The sequence below is a fragment of the Dasypus novemcinctus genome, chromosome 3 (assembly GCF_030445035.2).
Source record: "Dasypus novemcinctus isolate mDasNov1 chromosome 3, mDasNov1.1.hap2, whole genome shotgun sequence".
NCBI classification, from domain to species: domain Eukaryota; kingdom Metazoa; phylum Chordata; class Mammalia; order Cingulata; family Dasypodidae; genus Dasypus; species Dasypus novemcinctus.
Genome location: NC_080675.1, coordinates 174,298,212 through 174,317,305, shown reverse-complemented (window position 1 = coordinate 174,317,305; position 19,094 = coordinate 174,298,212). Strand labels below are relative to the sequence as shown.

The 19,094-nt window shown below is 43.9% G+C and overlaps 1 protein-coding gene across 2 annotated transcripts in view; it reads right to left on the bottom strand.

Annotated features, from left to right (window-relative positions):
* Nucleotides 1–19,094, bottom strand: part of ADAMTSL3 (ADAMTS like 3) — a 370,556-nt gene that overhangs the window by 316,366 nt on the left and 35,096 nt on the right. The window lies entirely within an intron of this gene.

Sequence of the window (19,094 nt, the reverse complement as noted above, 5' to 3'; positions counted from 1 at the left end):
CTAAATCCATTATTTCTAGGATTTTTTTTCTTTTCCTTTTTTTTTTTTTAGGGAAGTGGTGAGAAACAAACTTTTCTTCCATGATACAACAGAAATGCAAGTCCCTTGGAGAAACTTCAGAAAATACACATGAGCACCAACGAAAATAAAAATCTCCTATAGTCTCTTGTTCAAATTTAGATAAAAATAATTAGCAAAGGCATCCCTGGGAAAGTAAGTTTTAAGCTGATACCTAAAGGCAAGAAGGACCCAGTCATGCAAAGAGCCAAGGATAAGCACTCCTGGCCCAAAGAAGAGAAAGTCAAGTGGGAAGGAGGTAGGTGGATTTGAAGAAAGAAAGGAGCTCAGAGTCAAGACATTCAAAGCTTGTGGGCCATGGAAAGGGGCTGGAGCCACAGATATGTCTTAAATATTACTGACTTCTTTGCAGGGAATGGATTAGAAGGGTGTAAAAATGGAATCATAAAGACCAGCTGTTGCACTAAACCAGATGAACAGGGATGGTTGCTTAAACTAGAATCATGGCAATGGAGAAGGAGAGAAGTGGATGGATTAGAGGTAGAACCAGTAAGAAAAAGGAAGGAATCAAAGATGACTGCTGGGTATTTTGCTTGAGCAATCAGCTAGAGAGAAATGATATAGAAGGATAGCCCTAAGGCAGGAATAGATTTGTTGGGAGAGAGGAGCCAATAGTTCTGTTTGAGTCTTGCTCAGTGAGATGTCAATAAGACATCCAAGTGCAAAGCTTGAGTCAGCTGTTCAACATGCAAGTTGGGAGCTCAGAAGAGAGATGTGAGGCTGGAGCTAGAGATTTGGAAGACATCATTTACATCTTCATACATATATCCAAACATACACATGTACATAATGTAGAGGCAAGGATCCATTCCTTGAGAAAGTGCCCAGAAGAGAAGACTGCTTTGCCTGGAGCCTTCAATAACTCTAATATCTGAAAGTGCATAGAAGATGAGAAGCAAGCAATAGAGATTAGCAATTAGGGTAGAAGAGAAGAAAAACGTCATGGAAGGATTCAGCGTCAAGGACAGAGTAGTCAGCTGTCTCAAATACTGTTAGGATGAGACCAGAGAAGAGTCCACTGGATCTGGCAACAAGGAGGTCACTCCCAGGGTCAATTATAATGAGTGGAGGAATGCATGGGAGAACTGGGCAATAGCTAGAGAGGAATATGGGGTTGCAGGTGGTTTTTTTAAAGTTAGGAGATACTGGCACATGTTTGATTAGAATAAATAGTGGAAAAGACAGAAGATATAACTGCAGGAATAGAGACCATGAGAAGGCAAGAGAGATGGCATCCACATTGAAAGAAGAGGGTTTGGACTCTGTAAAGATGAGGGCACTGAGTCCATGTACAGCCACATCAGGCCCAATTCCTTTACTGAGTCCTGACTTGGAGCCTCCCCCAAGATGGTCCATCCATCTCTACCACCCACCCTTCCCCCATTCAACAGCTGGCTCCCTTTCCTGGGTCCCTCTGCAAGTGCCCGACTGCAGAAAGAACATGCTGCCCCCCAAACTGCTGCCTTCTGCAGCAAGGTGGGACTCTCCTAAGCCTGGTGTAGATAAAATCTTCTGGAGTCTCCTTTGATAACACCCCACACTTCTTTGTAATCAGAGTACTTGTTAGTCGTGTTTCTAATTATTAAAAACTGTTGCAAAGATTTCCTCTGCTCTAAGGTGCTTTTTTTTCCCTGCTTAAATTCAGACTGGGTAAAATGATGTATGTCTTCCTGAAGTTTACATCCTATTCCAGGCTCCATTTGCTGCTGCATTTTGGAGGAAGTTCCTTGAGCTGCTGACAGCATCTCCATCATGTCTGCACGCCCCACGGCAGGTGTCCAACACGGGCCAGGTGCAGGAAGGTGAGAAATGGATGTCTGGTGGCTTGTATTGCTTGAGCCATGCAATGAAGCACCTGCTTCCTCACAGCACAGTTGTCCTTGTGGGAGTTTAGAGCTAGGAGTCCAGGGCTAGACTGGATTCTCTCCAGACCCACATCGCACTCCCCATCACTGACGGACAATGAAGATTTCACCTTCACCTCTTTCCTCAAAGTCCTAACTCTTTGCGTACATTTTCAATCACTCAGGAGTGGATTCCACAGCCTGGGGCGATTGGAGTCCTTCCCTTCTCTTAGCGAGGCTGCAGCAAGGTCACAGAGCCCCGCCCTATTTGTCTGTGGCTTGAGCTGTTCTGTGGCATCGCGTGGTTCTGAGAGCCCAGCCCTGGGAGGGGTCTTCTCGGGCCTCAAATCCTACCTGTCTTCTTCCCTCAGCAATCCTGCCAGAAGCTTTGCAGCCTCTACTTGAATATTCCAAGACAACAGGGGTCTGTCTATGGACTGCTAACGTGGTCCATTGCTCTCCAATTGAGGTACCCGGGCCAAAATGCCTTCCCCTGCCACGGCCTCACCGCCCATGCCACCACACACAAACCAGCTGGAGTTCTAGAGTCTGAATACAGGGGGATCGAGGCAGGAACAGTCTAATCCCAACCCCTGGGCAGGCATCTCCCCTGCAGCATCTCCAACAGGCACAAAGAGTAGATCTCACAGAGGCCCCTTAAAGAGAAAGATGGGAAAGGGGGAAAAAAGTGCATATTGCACATTTACTGTGAGCTGGGACTGGGGAAAGCTGTCTCATTGTATCCTCAGAATGACCCTGTGAGGTGGGTACCATTTTACAAACGAAGAAACTAAGACACAGGAGGTCAGGTAACTTAACTAGGGACACACAAACTCGCAGCTGCCAAAAGGACACCTTTGTTCCCTATCCCACCCTCCCCGAATGGAGAGCATTCTTACAGAAACTGAGCTTTCCTTCGGGAGAAACAGCTAAGTTCACTTGTGGCTTCAGAAAACATCACACCGCCCACGGGAAGCAAAGAATGTATGTTTGACGTTCTCACCCAGATGGGACTTGACATCCCAAATGTCAAGCAAAGAATGTATGTTTGACGTTCTCACCCAGATGGGACTTGACATCCCAAATGTCAGGGAGACTTAGTGATATGCAGCTTCTCCCAGGATGGGGTGACCTAAGGGGTCAGGACCTCTAAGCATTAAGAGTTGAATGGACGGCAGGGGGAGGGAGGCTGGACCAGGAAATGGGCCATCTTCCCAGGGCACAGATCCAGGCTCCCCAGGAGAAGCTGCCAAAACGCATCATCCCACCAGCCACTGTCCACAGCTGCTGAGCCGCTGGGGACAAAGGCAGCAGGAATCCAGACAGCTACCCCAGGGGCTGTGAATCTGAGACCTGGGGCTACAGCTGCATCTCCACCTCCCTGTCCAGCTGAAGGCCATGCCTTGGAGGAACTAAATGGATGGCTATTCAAAGAGATTTCAGGGTTCTTCTCCCTGTAATGGGTAGAGAGTATCTATCAAGACTGGGTACATTTTGGCCAAGGAGAGGAGAGAGACATGGGTGGGGGAGTGGATATCCTTATTGTGGAGAAGGGGATCCACCGTGCCCCCAAAAGTCAAGCAGTCCTGTGCTTGTGATTTCCATTGAAATTCGACATGTACGTTTAAACATTTCTCCTGGTTTGGTCTGAGCGGTACAGAGTAAGAGGCTCACTTCTCTCCAGGCCTTTCAAATGCTGCCAAATGCCACACCACGAATTTCCACAGAATTGTGGTCAGGGAAGGCCTCAGAATCTCCTCCCCACGTGCCACATAAGCCACGAGCTGGCGCTCCGGGCTCCCTGTCGCGCTCACGCTGTAGATTTGGCCATCATTCCAACCCGTCGAGACTGCTTGGGATCCTGACGCCGCCGACCAATATAGCCGCCTTTCTCTTCTTGCTTCGTGTCAGCCCCAGGCTGAACGTCACGCTCTCTATCTGCATCCCGGGGCAGAGCTGAGGCCTGCGCCCTCTACAAGGCCAAGTCTACAGTCTCCTGACTCCCAAGGTCTCCGCATTGACCACCAGGGACATACGAAATACCTTGTCGGGTGCTTGACATCGGCAGGGACCCAGACAACGCACAGAAGCAAGAGGCTAGATGGAAAAACAGGGATTCCAAGAGATCTTAACAAAGTCCAAAGGCCCAGGAGGCGCAGAGCCGAGCCACTGCTGCAGGGCTCTCCCCAGGGGTACCAGGCTCAGGGGTGGCCTTGGAAAGCCTCTGTTAGGAGTATGAGTGCACAAGATCAATCCATTTAATAGCAGCCGAGCCCTGCCCGGGGAGCATTCAGCAGCGGGACGGGAGGTTGGGCCCACTCCCACGGGGGAAAGGTCCCTTTAAATGGTACCAGCCCCTGAGTCTGGAGGTGTGCCTCTGGCGAGCACGCAGACCCCAGGCTCTGGGCCAGTGGGCAGTTTGCAAAGATTATATCCCTGGCCTGGGTGCCACATGGGACCTTTACAGTTTGAGCCTTTTAAGGCCCATGAGAGAAAATTAAGATAATCAATAGTATTTAAACGCAGAGTACCAAACACCCTTTTTTCTTCCCCAAACCACAATGTGCATTCTGTTTCCTGCACCCAAAACCTCGGTTAAAAAAGACACTTTCTGGACCATTTTGATTTTTCAAGGAGGATGTCGTCATTCTGAGACCTTTCAAAGGTGTCCAAAAACTTCCTGATTAAACATAAAATACATTTTCTTTGGCAGGGTTGGAAAGGTGGGCTGAGAGAAAATGAGTTTTCACTTTTCCTTGAGCCTTTGTTTTTTAAATTAATTCTACGGAATTAAATTTTTTCTCCACTTACCATCCATTATATGCTGTTGATATTGTTCGGGCGAAAGACCTAACTTTTTGAATAGACATTTGAGTACCCTTCAGCCAAAATACCATGTAGTTTCAAACTTCAGTTTCACTCTGAGTCACTTTTCAAAAGGAATCGGAGGAGCAAACCCTTCTTGATCCTTCTCAGAGCGGTGAGGTAGGGAGTGTGTTGTGTGCACTTCCTTCAGAATGAGCTGCTCACATAAAGAGAGTCTCTTCTCAAATTAAAACATACAGCATTTAAGACTCTCTTTAGCAAAACAGAATTTGGATCTAACAAGCGTCATTCACAGCACAACTCCTCCACCTGAAACACATATTTCCCTCTCTCCCTACTCTCTCCCTCTCTCCCTGTCTTCCTTTCTCCCTCTCTCCCTCTCTCCCTCTCTCTCTCTCTTTCTCTCTCTCTCTCACACACACACACATCTTTAATCAGCTCCAGCAAGCAGGGCCAGGAGTAATCTGTTGAAAGATCTTCCTGGAACAGATTCCACCCTTTAGTTCCCTGAAAGGAGAAGGCCTGAAAATGTAGCCAAAATACTTTCCTACATCTCTGAACCTTCTTTGGTGCTCAACCGTGGGCTCTGACACGCAGTAATGAGCTTTCTTTCCTAGAAAAACGGACCCAGGCTGCACCTCCACCAGCACCGAGCTCTGCATGGCCGAGGCCTGACTCTTCTCTCCCCACAGAAAAGACCCAACTGCGCTGGCTGAGCAGCACACTGGCATTTCACAAGGGGTTATTCAAAAACTCGACTATTACTCTGAAGGGAGAGAGGAAAGAAAGCCTTTCCCTGCCAGGATACACAATACAGATCCTCTTTCCCTGCAGCCTGCCCCCTCCCTCAATTTTTTTTTTTTTTTGAAGAGTCCATTTCTCAAGAAGTAATGAGGTAAGCTGACCCATTGGAAATAGCCGCAATTAGCAAAATGTCACATGGAAATAACTACCTTAAAATACCTCAGGAAAAAACGAAAAGAATATCCCATGAGCGAGCTCTATTAGGAAAGGAAAAAAGCGAGGTTTCACCTCAGATCTCGATAAACGGTAAAATCCTCAGCCCACCCTCTTCTCACACAGCCTCCCCTCCCGCCCGGCGAGGGATGGACCTGTTCCCAGCATACCCCTGGGCAGAGAAGCCAACAACCGTGGACTCGAGGGGTGGGAGGAGCTCTGCTGGTGGGAGGAGGTGCTGTGTGTGAGAACCACCCAGACACAGCTCGGGGAGGAGCGAGGCGAGTGCTGGTGGAGCTTGGTAACTCTCTCCCGGGCATCATTTCCACTTCCTGACAGGAATTCAGTGTTTAGGAAGGAAAATGCTCTCTCAGGGCCCAATCTGGGCACTGGAATCTGCACTTTGATCCTAGAGTGAAAGATGCATTTTCCCACAGCCTCTTTACCACTAACACTCACGACTATCTCTCTGCCTTTTTCATTAAATGCAAATAAGTATTTTATGTGAGCCAAGTGGTGGAGAGGGGGCATCCCAAAAGCACGGAGCGCCCAGCAATTCTTGAGGTTCATAGGGTACATTCAGTCAGCCAGCACACATTCACTGACCACCTACTATGCGCCGGGCACTTTTTCGGATACTGAGAATTCAGCAGTCAACAAAGCAGATGAGGGTCACTTTTCCCAGGAAGCATAATTTAGGGAAATGAGAACGTGACCTAATGGGCAAATAAATATATGATACTATGTCATAAGGGAAACAGAGACTGGAAGTAATTTCAGTTTTCAGTAGAGTGGTCCAGGAAGGCCAGAATAAGGAGGGTTGTTAGGGAATCCAGATTTTTCTGGATTTTTAAAAACAAGTTGGACCCTGCCATTTTTCTTGGGGGCTTCAAAACCCCCGCACTCTCGAGGCACCTGGCTGCGACGGCACGGCTGCCTCCTCCACCTACAGCAGCGAAGTGACCCGCTACCTGAGTCGAGCTCCTCCCCGCCACCAGCTCCAGCCTGGCCGGGCCCCAGCTCTCCACCCTGGTTCTCCCCATGTCCCTCGCACCTCCTGCCCTCCTGGGCAAACGGTGGCGTCTGCCACGCGGCCAGGGTCAGGCTGGTGAGTCCGCCCGGCCTCCCCCACACTCTCCCAACACGAGGGCAGCCCAGCGGCAGAGAACACTGATTGACACTGCAGGCAGGTGTCCTCTGTCACCGACCGCAGGACCCGCTACTGCGTATGGGCAAATCTGCAGTTAGCCCTCTTGCGTGACTTCGTATTAATTCAGTAGCAAAAAGAGAAGAAGAAAAAAAGTGTAACCAGCTCTTCCCCAATTTGGCCATGAGACACCACCCAACCTGACAAAGTCCAGAAACAAGTCAGGGACATATGCATGTTTATTCAAGGAATTTCTCACCCCTCCAGCTTCATTTCTTTCAGGAAACAGCTCGTCTGTGTGGCTGAAATCATGCAGGCTTCCAGGAGAAGAAAAAGACAGAAATGTGCTGTTTGCACATTCTCCGAAAAACATTTATATTCATCATGAGAGGGTTTGTTTTTCTAAGCTTAGCAGGGCAGGAAGTCTTCAGTGCTAACATGTTAGCAGAACTGCCAAATGTGTTGTTTAGATGCTCGAGTCTTTGCGAATTCTCACACAAGCAAGGAGATGGGAAGACAGTGATACAGACTGGATGTCGTTTCTCCATAAAATGATACACTGTCATTCCCATAAACTACCAAAAAATGTATACGTAAAATATTAAGGATGTCTTAAAAGCAAAAGGTGATGTTTTTTATGATATCAAGATGCTGGCATCAACTTCTGGAAAAACAGTGGCAACAAAACCACAGAGGACTTACCAGAAGACAGAGTTAAAGACATGCTAACTTTTATTTTTTTAAAAAAGGAATCAATACAAACCATCATTCTCTGATCCAAGTGGGGTGTTGGGTGTGACACAGTTTCAGTTTATATATTTCATAGTATAGTTTTAATTTCTTAATGGCATATGAAATTATAAGGGATTTTGAGTGTTTAAAATGTCATCATACCATTCCATATTTGTTTGACATGAAAATGTCACTGAGTTTTAAGTACTGAACAAACATAGGATCAGTTTTACTTACAGTACTGGATACACGGAAAGTCACATTCATAAACCAGATAAGCTGAGACACTGGACACCTGCTCTCATTGGAGATGCTGGACAAGGTCAGGACATGTGCCCGGGTGTTCCAGAAGAGCCCGGCTGCTATCTAGGTACTTGGAAAGAGCCGAGCCTTCTCCGCAGTGATTGGGGAGAGCATGGCAACTGCACAGGCTCTTGGAAGGGTTCAGACTGAGGTCCATCAGGCCCAAAGGACACAACATCATTCCATAGATGACTCTCAGACCTTGGAATCTAATAGAGTATACCCTGCAGGGTTTCAGAATTGTTCAGGACCTGTGACCCCTGTTTTCCTTCCAATTTCTCTCCATGGGAATGGGAAGGTTTATCCTATGCCTGTCCCTCTCTTTTATGGTGGAATCAGATAACTCCTTCTCCAGGTTCACAGGTCCACAGACAGAGGGAATTGTGCCCCAGGGCAGACCACAACCATATCTATTTTGATGCAACTTTATGCTAAGCATTGTATCTGAAATGACTCAAGGCTTTGGGGATAGTGTGAAGGAATGCATGTATGTTGCACAAAGAAAGACCATGTCTTTTGCAGGTCCAGAGGGTGAAGTGTGCGGGTGTGAAACTGTATGCACCCCAGAAAAATATATTCTTATAGTTAACCCATTCCTGTGAATCCATTATCAATAGGACCTCTCGATGAGGTTACTTTTGTTAAGGTGTGACCCACCTCATTTAGGATGGGTATTAATCCTATTAGTGGAGTCCTTTAAAAGAGAAAGAAATTCAGACAAAAATAGAGAGACAGCTGCAGAGGGATCGGACAGAAGCTGAAATCAACCAAACCTGGAAGAGAAGGGAATATCGTGGAGAGGCCACCATATGCCTTGCCTTGTGGCAGATGAGCCCAGGTTCACCAGTAGTCAGTCTTCAGGAAAAATACATCACCTTGATGATGCCTTGATTTAGACATTTTTCTAGACTCTAACTATGAGCAAATAAATCCCCACTGTATAAAAAGTTGAACGATTTCACAGTATTTGCTTTCAGACTCAAGTCTTCTTCAGGTTAAGGACACCCCTACTAAGAGCTGTTTCATTATTGTCTCTTCTCCATCCATTTCCTTTTCTCCTTCTGCCATTTCTATTGTTTGCATAATAAGCTTCCTATATCTGTCCTTCAAGTCTCTTAGTTTTTCCCTCTTGATTTACACTTGGTGGTTTTGCCCCTGTATTAAATGATACACCCTCCTGGGTATATACTGGATATTCTTCTATTCGCCCACTGAATTTCTTTAGCTTGAATCTCTCATGTTGTTAGGATATGGAACCTCCTTCAGTACTCTCAGTTTATGGTTGCTCCAGTTTACTTCTGTCTCCTGTAGCAGCTCCACTTCAGGAGCAGCTGTCTGATCTTGTTGTGCTGTTTATTATTCCTCTCTGGCTGCAGAGGCTGCCTAAGTGTGCTGCCTTTACACACCTTTGGAAGCACATTGCACTCAGGTCCACCTGCTGGATCAGAGCAGTTACCATCCCAGCAATGGCCCTCGGAGAACCATCTGGCTAATTAATAGGCCCTGTCAAATCTGCCCTAATTCCCTGGTCTCTCTCCTGGAGAGATAAAAGCTCTGCACTACCTTCAGTCTGCATTAGGACCTGGTAGAGCCCTACGCTTCTCCCCAGGTCAGCAGCAACTTTTGCCAGAGGGGCTTTAGCTGTAGAAGCAGAGTTAGAGAGGAAGGCAGCAACGAATCCTTCCAATTGGCCATTGTGATAGGATTAAATGACCTCCAAATGATTCCAATATGCCAGCTCCATGGAATATCTTCTCATACATATCAGCCCTTGGGGTGGGGAAAGTCTTTAGAAGCCAAACACAATGGCAGAAACCACATGAGCATTTATAGATTTGATATCAAAGCTAAACTTTCAATATGTAGAATAGACAAATTCATAGAGAAAGACATTAGATTAGAGGTTACTAGGAGCTGTGGGAGGGAAGACTGGGGAGCTACTGCTTAATGAGCACATAGTTTCTATTTGAAGTGACAAAGAAATCTGAAAATAGAGGTAATGGTTGAACAACATTGTTAATGTAATTAATACCACTGAATTGCACATTTAAAAATGATTAAATTGGTAGGGTTGAATGGGACCTCATATTTTTTAATGTAATATTTTTACAAAATCAATTAAAAAAATAAATAAATAAAAATATTAAAATGGCAAATTTTATAGGATCTATATTTTAGCACAATAGACACATTTTTAAAATAAAATTAAAAAGTGAATAATCAAATATAAAAACATTTTTGCCATGCATAACAGACAGAGGCTTATTATTTTCAATGTATAAAATATGAATCAGTAAAATGAGGAACAGATTAATAGAAAACTGGGCAAAAGACATGACTAGGCAATGAAATGGCCAATAAACTTAAGAATATCTCTAATAATAAAAAAGGTTAAATATTTTTCAAATTGTCAAAGATTTGACAAAAAAATTTACTCTCCACTGTTGGCAGGGTCAGGTTCATAATCCATTTTAGCAAATGAGACTTTTAGATGTTTAAATCTAAATAAAGAACAAATTGCAAGCCTAACTTTTAAAAGTTATAAAAAACTTCCATATCCAAAATAAAATCTCAGCACAAATCCAGTCTTAAAATCTCCAACCACTAAAACTACAATACAAATAGAGCACCGGGGATATAAAACACAATTGGGTTCATTCTCTTTCACGCATTCATCCATTCACTCATTCAGTGCTTCTTAAGCCCCAGTCACACGCCAGGTCAAGTGACAGGCAGTAGGGACGTGGTGGTAAAGGAAGCAAGCAGAGTTCTACTCTCAGGGATTTTATATTCTAAAGATATTATTAGTATCTGTAGGGACCAAATTTTATAAATTTTAAAATATGAAGATTATATGGTGACATAACCTCCCAATTTAAAAACTGATAATGAGGGATATGCCAAAATGATTTTCAAAATTATTTAAATATAAAGATGAACTTTCCTGAACTCATTTCAGTCATAAATAGCTTATTGATCTGGATTATAATGGGAAGAGATAGAGCTTAGCCTTCTCCAGCCTATGTAAAGATGAAGCTCCAAATTTGTTATCTCCCTGCAAAGAGAAGAGAAAAAAGGAATTCAGCCAAGTGTAGTTGACGTAATGGAAAGAGGAAGGTCTCACTCTTCCTAAGTAGGCCTCTAGAGCTTTGCTGTCCAATACAAGAGCCTCCAGCCTCGTGTGGCGTGATGGTTTGGAGCTGAATGCACCCCTGAGAAGTGTGTTCCTAAAATGATCCATCCCTGTGGGTGTGCACCCATTGAAAGGGGGATCTTTTTTGGTGAGTAGGATCTTGAGTTGTGACCCATGGCATTCAGGGTGGGTCTTAATCCTCTTACTGGAGTCCTTTATAAAAGAATGAAATCCAGACAAAGAGAAACCACAAAAGCAAGAAGCTGAAAGCAGTGAAACCAGAAGAGAAGGCTGAGGCCAGCAGACGCCACCATGTGTCTTGCCATGTGGCAGAGGAACCCAGAATCAGGGTTTCTGGGTTTCTTCAGGAAAAAAGCATCGCCGTGATGACACCTGGATTTGGAGATTTTTCTCAGCCTCACAACCGTAAGCTTGTAAGCCAATAAATTCCCACTGTTAAAAGCCAACCCATTTTCTGGTATCTGCTTTGAGTAGCTTCAGCAAACTAAAACATATGGCTATTGCTCTGAATATGTGATTAGCCAGAGCTGAGGAGAGCTCGAGGTATAAAAAAAGCACACCTGAATTAAAAGACGCACTAAGAATTTTTATATTGATTACTCGTTGAAATTCTAATATTTTGGATATTGAATAAAATGTATTATTAAAATTAATTCTGCCTATTTATTTCACTGTATTTTAATGCAGTGACTAGAACACTTTCAAGTTTCCTGCGTGGCTTGCATCACATTTCTACTGGACAGCCCTAGGACAGAGGCTCCTGGAACAGTTCTTACTTGGCCTGCAGTCCTGAGAAGGAACCCCAGCTAAGACAGGATTTTTCCAACACTCTTTAATCACCAAGACACAATCTTGGGTCCAAAACCAAGCAGATGATGCCTAAAGGGGTTTTAGAGAAAGACGGATGGCGACCTCGTGGCACCGCAGGCGCCATGCCTAGGACGGGGCCCGCCCCCCACAGTTCCGGCACTGATGAGAACCGACCCCACACCAGGGCGAGGGGTGCAAGTCCTGACCATCCCCGGAAGTCGCCACAGAAAGCTCCCACATTCCAATCCCACACCGAAGCCGAACAACTAAACCCGTGGGCTCTTGAACAAAAACGCAAATGTCCCGACCAGCCTAAGTAAGACACAAGATTTCTTCCGCATCTTCCAGTGTTCACAGCCACGACCCAACCGTAAGGCGAACCGTGTGACCCCGTCCCTTGCTTGTACTTCCCTACAGCTGCCCTCGACAACCGTGTTGGTCTCCTCCCCTAGCAAGCCGAGGAGCAAAGAACTGATGGTAGGAACGGTTGTGTTTAGGAGCGACTGAAATACGAGCGCCTCCCAGAACTGCCTTATGAGGAAACCAGGCTCAGTCCCTGTGTCAGACAGTTCTGCTCTGGTGAGAAGCGTCTCTAAGTGCTCAGAAGAAGCGGAGAAGCTGCTCCAAGGCCTGCCTGCATCCACTCAGAGGCCTGTGACAGGTTGTAAAAAAGAGGCGCCTGCTGCTTGGCTGAGGGCAGGAGCCCGGGCTGGGGGGCTGAGGCCCGAGCGGGAGGAGGGAGGCGGCAGCCCAAGCTCCTGCCAGAAAGAGGCTGGAAGGAGACCATGGCCGCGTTTCTCCACAGGCGAGGGGAAGGCTCAGGGGAAGGCAGCTTCATGTTCCTGACTCCCCTTTGCTGGGCTGAGGGGAGATAAAAGAGGAGGAAGACACTTCCACAACTATCAAACGGCCCTCTGCCGTGGCACACCTTGTCTAACTTAATGTCACGTCAGCGCTGCCAGGTAGCTAACATCAACCCCCTTTTGAAGTGAGGAGGAAAGAAACTGAGGTTCTTGAGGTAAAGAAAGCTAATAGCACGGTAAGTGCCTTCTGGAAAACTCATTCATTCCCTCTTCGCTCCGCCACACAGGATATAAAATCGTTTTTCCTTGGGCAAAAAAATAAATGAGGTTAAACATTTAGAAAAAAATGTAAGAGGAGCTCTGTGTGGCATCAAGGTAAGAAGGGAGTTCTTTAAAAAGAAGCATGCAGGAAGAAAAAGGCAAATGAAAAAGACAAGATGGATAAATATCCACCCGTTCATTCATGCATTCATTCATTCAACAAATATTTTGGAGCATCTACCTTATGCTGCTCTAGGCACTTAGGACACATCCATAGACAAAAGAATTCAAAACTCCTGCTCTCTAGGAATTTACTTTCTATGGAGTAACTACCCTAAAACTAAAATAAATATTTTGTTCAACGAAAGGACATAAAAGGTAAAAATACAGGCCTCAAACCTAGAAAAGATACATAACCAACAAAGTATTAGTATTCAGAATATATAAATGATACCTACAAATAAATAAAATGACAAACTCACAGAAAACAGGCAAAAGATATGAACGCGCAATTCACAAAAGTGGAACCCAAATCCAAGAATGTGAAAAGATGGATACACGAGTAATCAAGAAGTACAGGTGACGTGGATGTGACTCAGGCGAATGGGCTCCCGCCTACCACATGGGAGGTCCCTGGTTCAGATCCTGGTGCCTCCTAAAGAAGACAGCGAGCTGGTGCAATGGTCAGGCATGGAAAGCTGACACAACAAGAGACACAAAGAAAAATCATAATGAGGGACACAACAAAGCAGGGAGCAGAGTTTCCTGGTGCCTCCTAAAGAAGACAGCGAGCTGATGTGATGGGCAGGTATGGCTAGCTGACACAACAAGATGATGCAACAAGAGACATGGGAAGGAAAAATATAACGAGAGACACAACAAAGCAGGGAGCGGAGGTGGCTAGCACCTAAGTGATTAGCACCTCCCTCCCACATCAGTGGTCCCAGGTTCAGCTCCCAGTGCCTCCTAAAGGAACAAGGAAGATGAACAGACACAGCAAATGAAAAACAATGAGGGGATGGGGAGAAATAAATAAAACAAATCTTTTTTTTTTTAAAGTACAAATTAAAAGTTCAAAAAGATACCATTTCACAACCACTGCAGTGGCAAAAGTGAAAAAGCCTGACAGTATCAAATATTGGGGAAAATGTGGTACAATGTGGACTCTTAGGTTGATGGTTAGACTGTGATCTGTGCTGCCACTTTGCATAATCATTTGGCAATAGCCAGTGAAGTTGAAGATGAGCATACCATTCATTAAACCCAGAAATTCCACTCCTAGCTTTAGGATCGACCTTGGAGAGACAAATGTACAATACAACATACAGCAGAAGAACGCGTAACACTGATAGAAAGATGATGGTTGCCGGGGATTCTGAGGGGAGGAGGAGGGAATAATGGGTGGGACATGGGGCATTTTTGGGGCATTGGAGTTAAGTATAGACCACGATGTAAGCCGTGGACCTTGGCTGGTGGCCATGCTTCAGTATCTGATCATCAATTGCGGCAGATGTGGGAAAGGAGGTGGGAGGCAGAAGGCGGTGTAGGGCAGTCCCTTGTACTTCCGATGTGGCTTTCCTGTAGTCTAAAACCTCTTTAAAAATAAAGTTTATTATATAAAAAAGCAATATACAGAACATTTTTTAAAGTCAAAAATTGGAAACAACTAAATGTCCAGTGAGAAAATGAATAAATTTTGTTGTATCATACAATGGAATACTACACAGCAGCAAAAAGAAATGAATTAAAGTTGCATTTAACAACAAAATGAATCTAACATAATATTGAACAAAAATGTAAGATGCAAAAATGTAGGCTATTTATAGAAAGCTATTTATAGAAAGTTTTAAAAGTGCAAAACAACACTATATATTTTCTTTAGGAATAGGTAATAAAAGTTATTAAGAAAATGAAGGAAATTATAAATGCAAACTTCAGGATAGTGATTCCACTGGGGTAAGAGGGAGAGGAAAGGAGAAAATGTAGCTTAGGGCTTTGTGTTGATAATGTTTTATTTCACAAACTGGAAGATGATACAGGAACTTTGACTGCCTTATATTTAATCCTTTTAAATCTTAAATACTACATAATAAAAATGCCAGAAAATGAAGCAGATATCACACACACACACACACACACACACACACACACACACACACAAAGCACAATGAAATCCAAGCAAGGATGCTCCAAAGATAAAGTAATGCTTTCCCTGGTAAGTTGTAAACAGGTAAACTTTACTTTGGACTTCAAAACAGTTGGAAGTCAAAAAGGCTGAGACACCAGGATGAAGTCTGGGACACATGTGCAAACCAAAATACCACTATGCGAGGAAGAAAAGTATTTTTCCTAACGGCAGAATGAGAAAACAAAAGTTAGATTAAACATGACAGGGCTGACAAAGGCTGAGCCAGGCTTTTAATAAAGATGCCTCGGGGCAAAAACTGGCCCCTTATGAGACACTCAGGTGTGGAAACTGGAGCAAGTGAGGAGAGGGCCCGGGAATGGTCTGCTGTAAAGGGGCACCACTGGCACAGCGCGTGAGGGCCTGGGAGAGGCTCAGGGCCCACTTCTGGAGGGACCCAGCAATGCAAGGGCACGTCGGGAACTAGTCTGGGCTCCTCATGTCCCATTGTCGTCTTTCCTCCCCAACTCAATCTGAACTCCTTCCAAGGCAGCAGGCCTGCCCTCTGATGAGTGCTCATGAAGTCCAGGATTCTGTGCTGGGCTACGTGCGGGCCCCCGGGGTAAAGCGGACAGGAATGGGTCCCTTCAAGGGATGGGGAAGAAACATCAAATGGGAGGGTAAACACCTGCCTAGAAATGGCTTAATTTCCAGGTAGAACACAATAAGGAGAAACTTCTGGTAGTGAGAAGATTGGGAAAGGCTTTGTGGAAGTCTTAAACCTTGAAGGATGACTAGGATTAAGACTAGAGTATAAATTAGAGAAAAGGGTGAGAGAAGGGAAAAATAAGTAGAAGAAAACGTAGGGCAGCAGCGGGACTGACTAGAACACGGGTACATGATCAACCCACCATTTGGAGGAAACAGTAAGCCATATCCAAGTACAGGGTAAGACCTCACACTAGAAGGCCTGAGTAAGCATCCACTTTCATTCACTCTCCCCACTAATGCTCGATTCATCAGGGCTCAAAGGAATGACCACTTTTATTGAGTCAGTACCTTAAATTGAATGTGCGGCAGAAGTCCAAATAGTTTCAAGTAAATTTCCTTGTACTCCTAAACCTCTGTAAAAGATCAGGCAAGCTCTGAAGGCCTGTCTGGAATGTCTTCCTCTCCTGCTCTACAAGGAAGGCAGCTTGGCTCACCTGATAACAGCCTGGTTAATGACCCAGGGAGAAAAATGGATGTGCAAATCAGAACATACTCACATTTCTTTATGAGTTATAAACAACACATTTTTGTAGCTAAAGAAATAAACATAGCTCACTTCCAGGAAAGCAAACAGCTGTAGGAAAATCATTAGTTGACATCTGCTCTCTGATGGAAACTTTAAGGAAAACAGCATGATTCAGGCCAAGTCAAGGGAAAGACCAATTAGTATTATTTAGACTACAGCACTGTCATGCTTCCTTGTATAGCAAGCACACATTGAATCTCTCTATCCTTTAACACCAAAGTTCTCCAAGTACACACCAAATTCTTCCTTCTTCTAATATTCCAGTTAGTAATCTGTTCAGCCCTTAGAGCTAACTGCAAGGACAGAGTGGAGAGGTGAACTTTCACTCTTCTCCCTGCCATACCAATGACATGGCATCAGCTAAGGCGAAGTGGGGAGCCTGGACTTAGGTCTCCCCAAACCTGGCAACAGTGGTCAGCCCAAAGTGACCCTTCCCTCTCCTCTGGCATGTGGTATTTGCAGAGATCAAGTAGGGAGCCTGGACTTCCCTCCTACCAAGCAGGTGGCACTCCTCCCCCTCCAAAGTACAATGGGTGGAGGTTCTTGGAGGGGCAGGAGCTGGAGAATGAGAATCTTTAAAACTGCATATGAAGTCCCAGGCAGAAGCCTGATCAACCCACAAGTGAAATGAACCAAAATTAACAGTTCAAAATAGTTAAGGACTTAACTACAGAAAACCATTGCACACAAATGAAGCAGACCAGGGCTCTAAAAACTCAATTGACATTAGAATTACAGTGCACAAAAGTAGGCCAGGACCTACACACTAAATCTTAAGAGCATGACTGCCTGCTAAGACAGAAGATAGATTTAAACAGGATTCAGATTCTCATAACAGCCAGAATACCAAGGATACAATTTAAAAAGTACTCATTATGCTGAGAACAGCATAAATGAGAAAAAATAATCAACCTATGCCAGCAATAAAATGACTCAGATGTCAGAATATCTTACAATGATTGTCAAGCAACCATCATAAAAATTCTTCAGTGAGCAATTATAAGCACTCTCAAAACAAATGATAAAATAGAAAATTTCAGGATAGGCAAAGAAGTTACAGAGAAAGACATAGAAATTATAGAAATGAAAATGCAGTAATTGAAATAAAAAAATTCCTGGATGGATTCAATAGCATGGTGGATAACAAATGAAAGAATCAGTAAATCTGAGGCTGGTTCAAGAGAAATTCCCCAATCTAAGCAACAAAGAAAAAATAGATGGGAAAAATATGAACAAAGTCTGGGAGGCCTATGGAATAATAATAAAAGATATGATATTCTTGAAATCAGCGTCCTAGAAAGAGAAGAGAAAGATTGTGGGGTTGAAAAAAAATTCAAAGAAATAAAAGATGATATCTCCCAAATTTGACCCAAAGCATAAACCTAAAGATTCAAGAAGCTGCGTAAACTTCAAATAGGATAAAGCCAAAGAAATCCACACCAAGACACATCATAATCAAACAACTGAAAACTGAGGACAAATAAAAATCTTAAAAGCACCTAGAGAGAAATGATGCATTATCTAAAGGAGAAAGATTGAAATGACAATGGATTTCTCATCTGAAACCAGAGAAGTCAGGAGGAAGTAATACAACATTTTTCAAGTCCTGAAAGAAAAGAACTGTCAAGACAGACTTCTATAACCTTCAGGAATGAAGGGGAAATCAAGAAATGCTGATACAAAGAAAAACTGAGAGAATTTGTTGCTAACAGATCTACCCTTAAAGAAGGGCTAAAAGAAGTTCTCCAAAAGGAAAGGAAATGATATCAAAAGAAAGCTTAGAACTCCAGGAAGGAAAGAAGAACAGTGGAGTAAATTTTAAAATAGGGGTAAAGATAAAGGAATATCTTTCTCCTTATGAATTTTTTTTTGTTTGTTTGACATTTGAAACAAAAATTATATCATCTACTGTGGTGGTCAATGTACATAGAGAGAATATTTAAAATAGTTACATTAAATGGAAGTAAGGTTCTATCTACACTTTCCTCCAAGTAGTAATCAGTCAAATTAACATAAGGTGATACTGGATCAGGTAAGCCCTTAATCCAGTACAACTGGTATCCTCACAAGAGGGGGAGAGGAGACACAGAGAGGCATAGGGAGAATGCCGGGTAATGACCACGCAGCGATTGAAGCCTAAGAATTTCCAGCAAACCATGAGAAGCTTGGAAGCAGCATGGTAGTATTGTCCTCTTTATGTTTCAGAGGGAACATGGCCCTACTAATACACTGATTTGTACTTGTAGCCTCCAGAGCTGTGGGACATAAATCTCTGTTGTTTTAAGCCACCTAGCTTATGGCATTTGGCGATAGCAGCCATAGGAAACTAAGACACAGACTTCAAAGCAAAGAAAATTACTAGAGACATAGAGGAACTTTCCACCAAGAAGAAATATAATCCTAAATATATATGTACCAAACAAGAGAGCTACAAAACGCTTGAAGCAAAAACTGATAAAATTGAAAGAAAAAACAGATAAATCCACAATTATAGTTGGGAATTTCAAAACCCCTCTAACAGAAATTGACAGAACAACTAGGTAGAAAATCAGCAAGAATACAGAAGATCTAAATAACATCATTATAGCAGTTTGATATTATTGATGAATTCCAAAAAGAAATATTGATTATGCTTGTAAATTGGTCTTTTCCTCGGGGCATATTAGAGTGTACTGGATTCAGAAGTTTTATATTTACTTGATTAAATAATAATTAAGGCTTTGATTGGGCAATGCCAGTAGGACGTTGAGTCCCTGC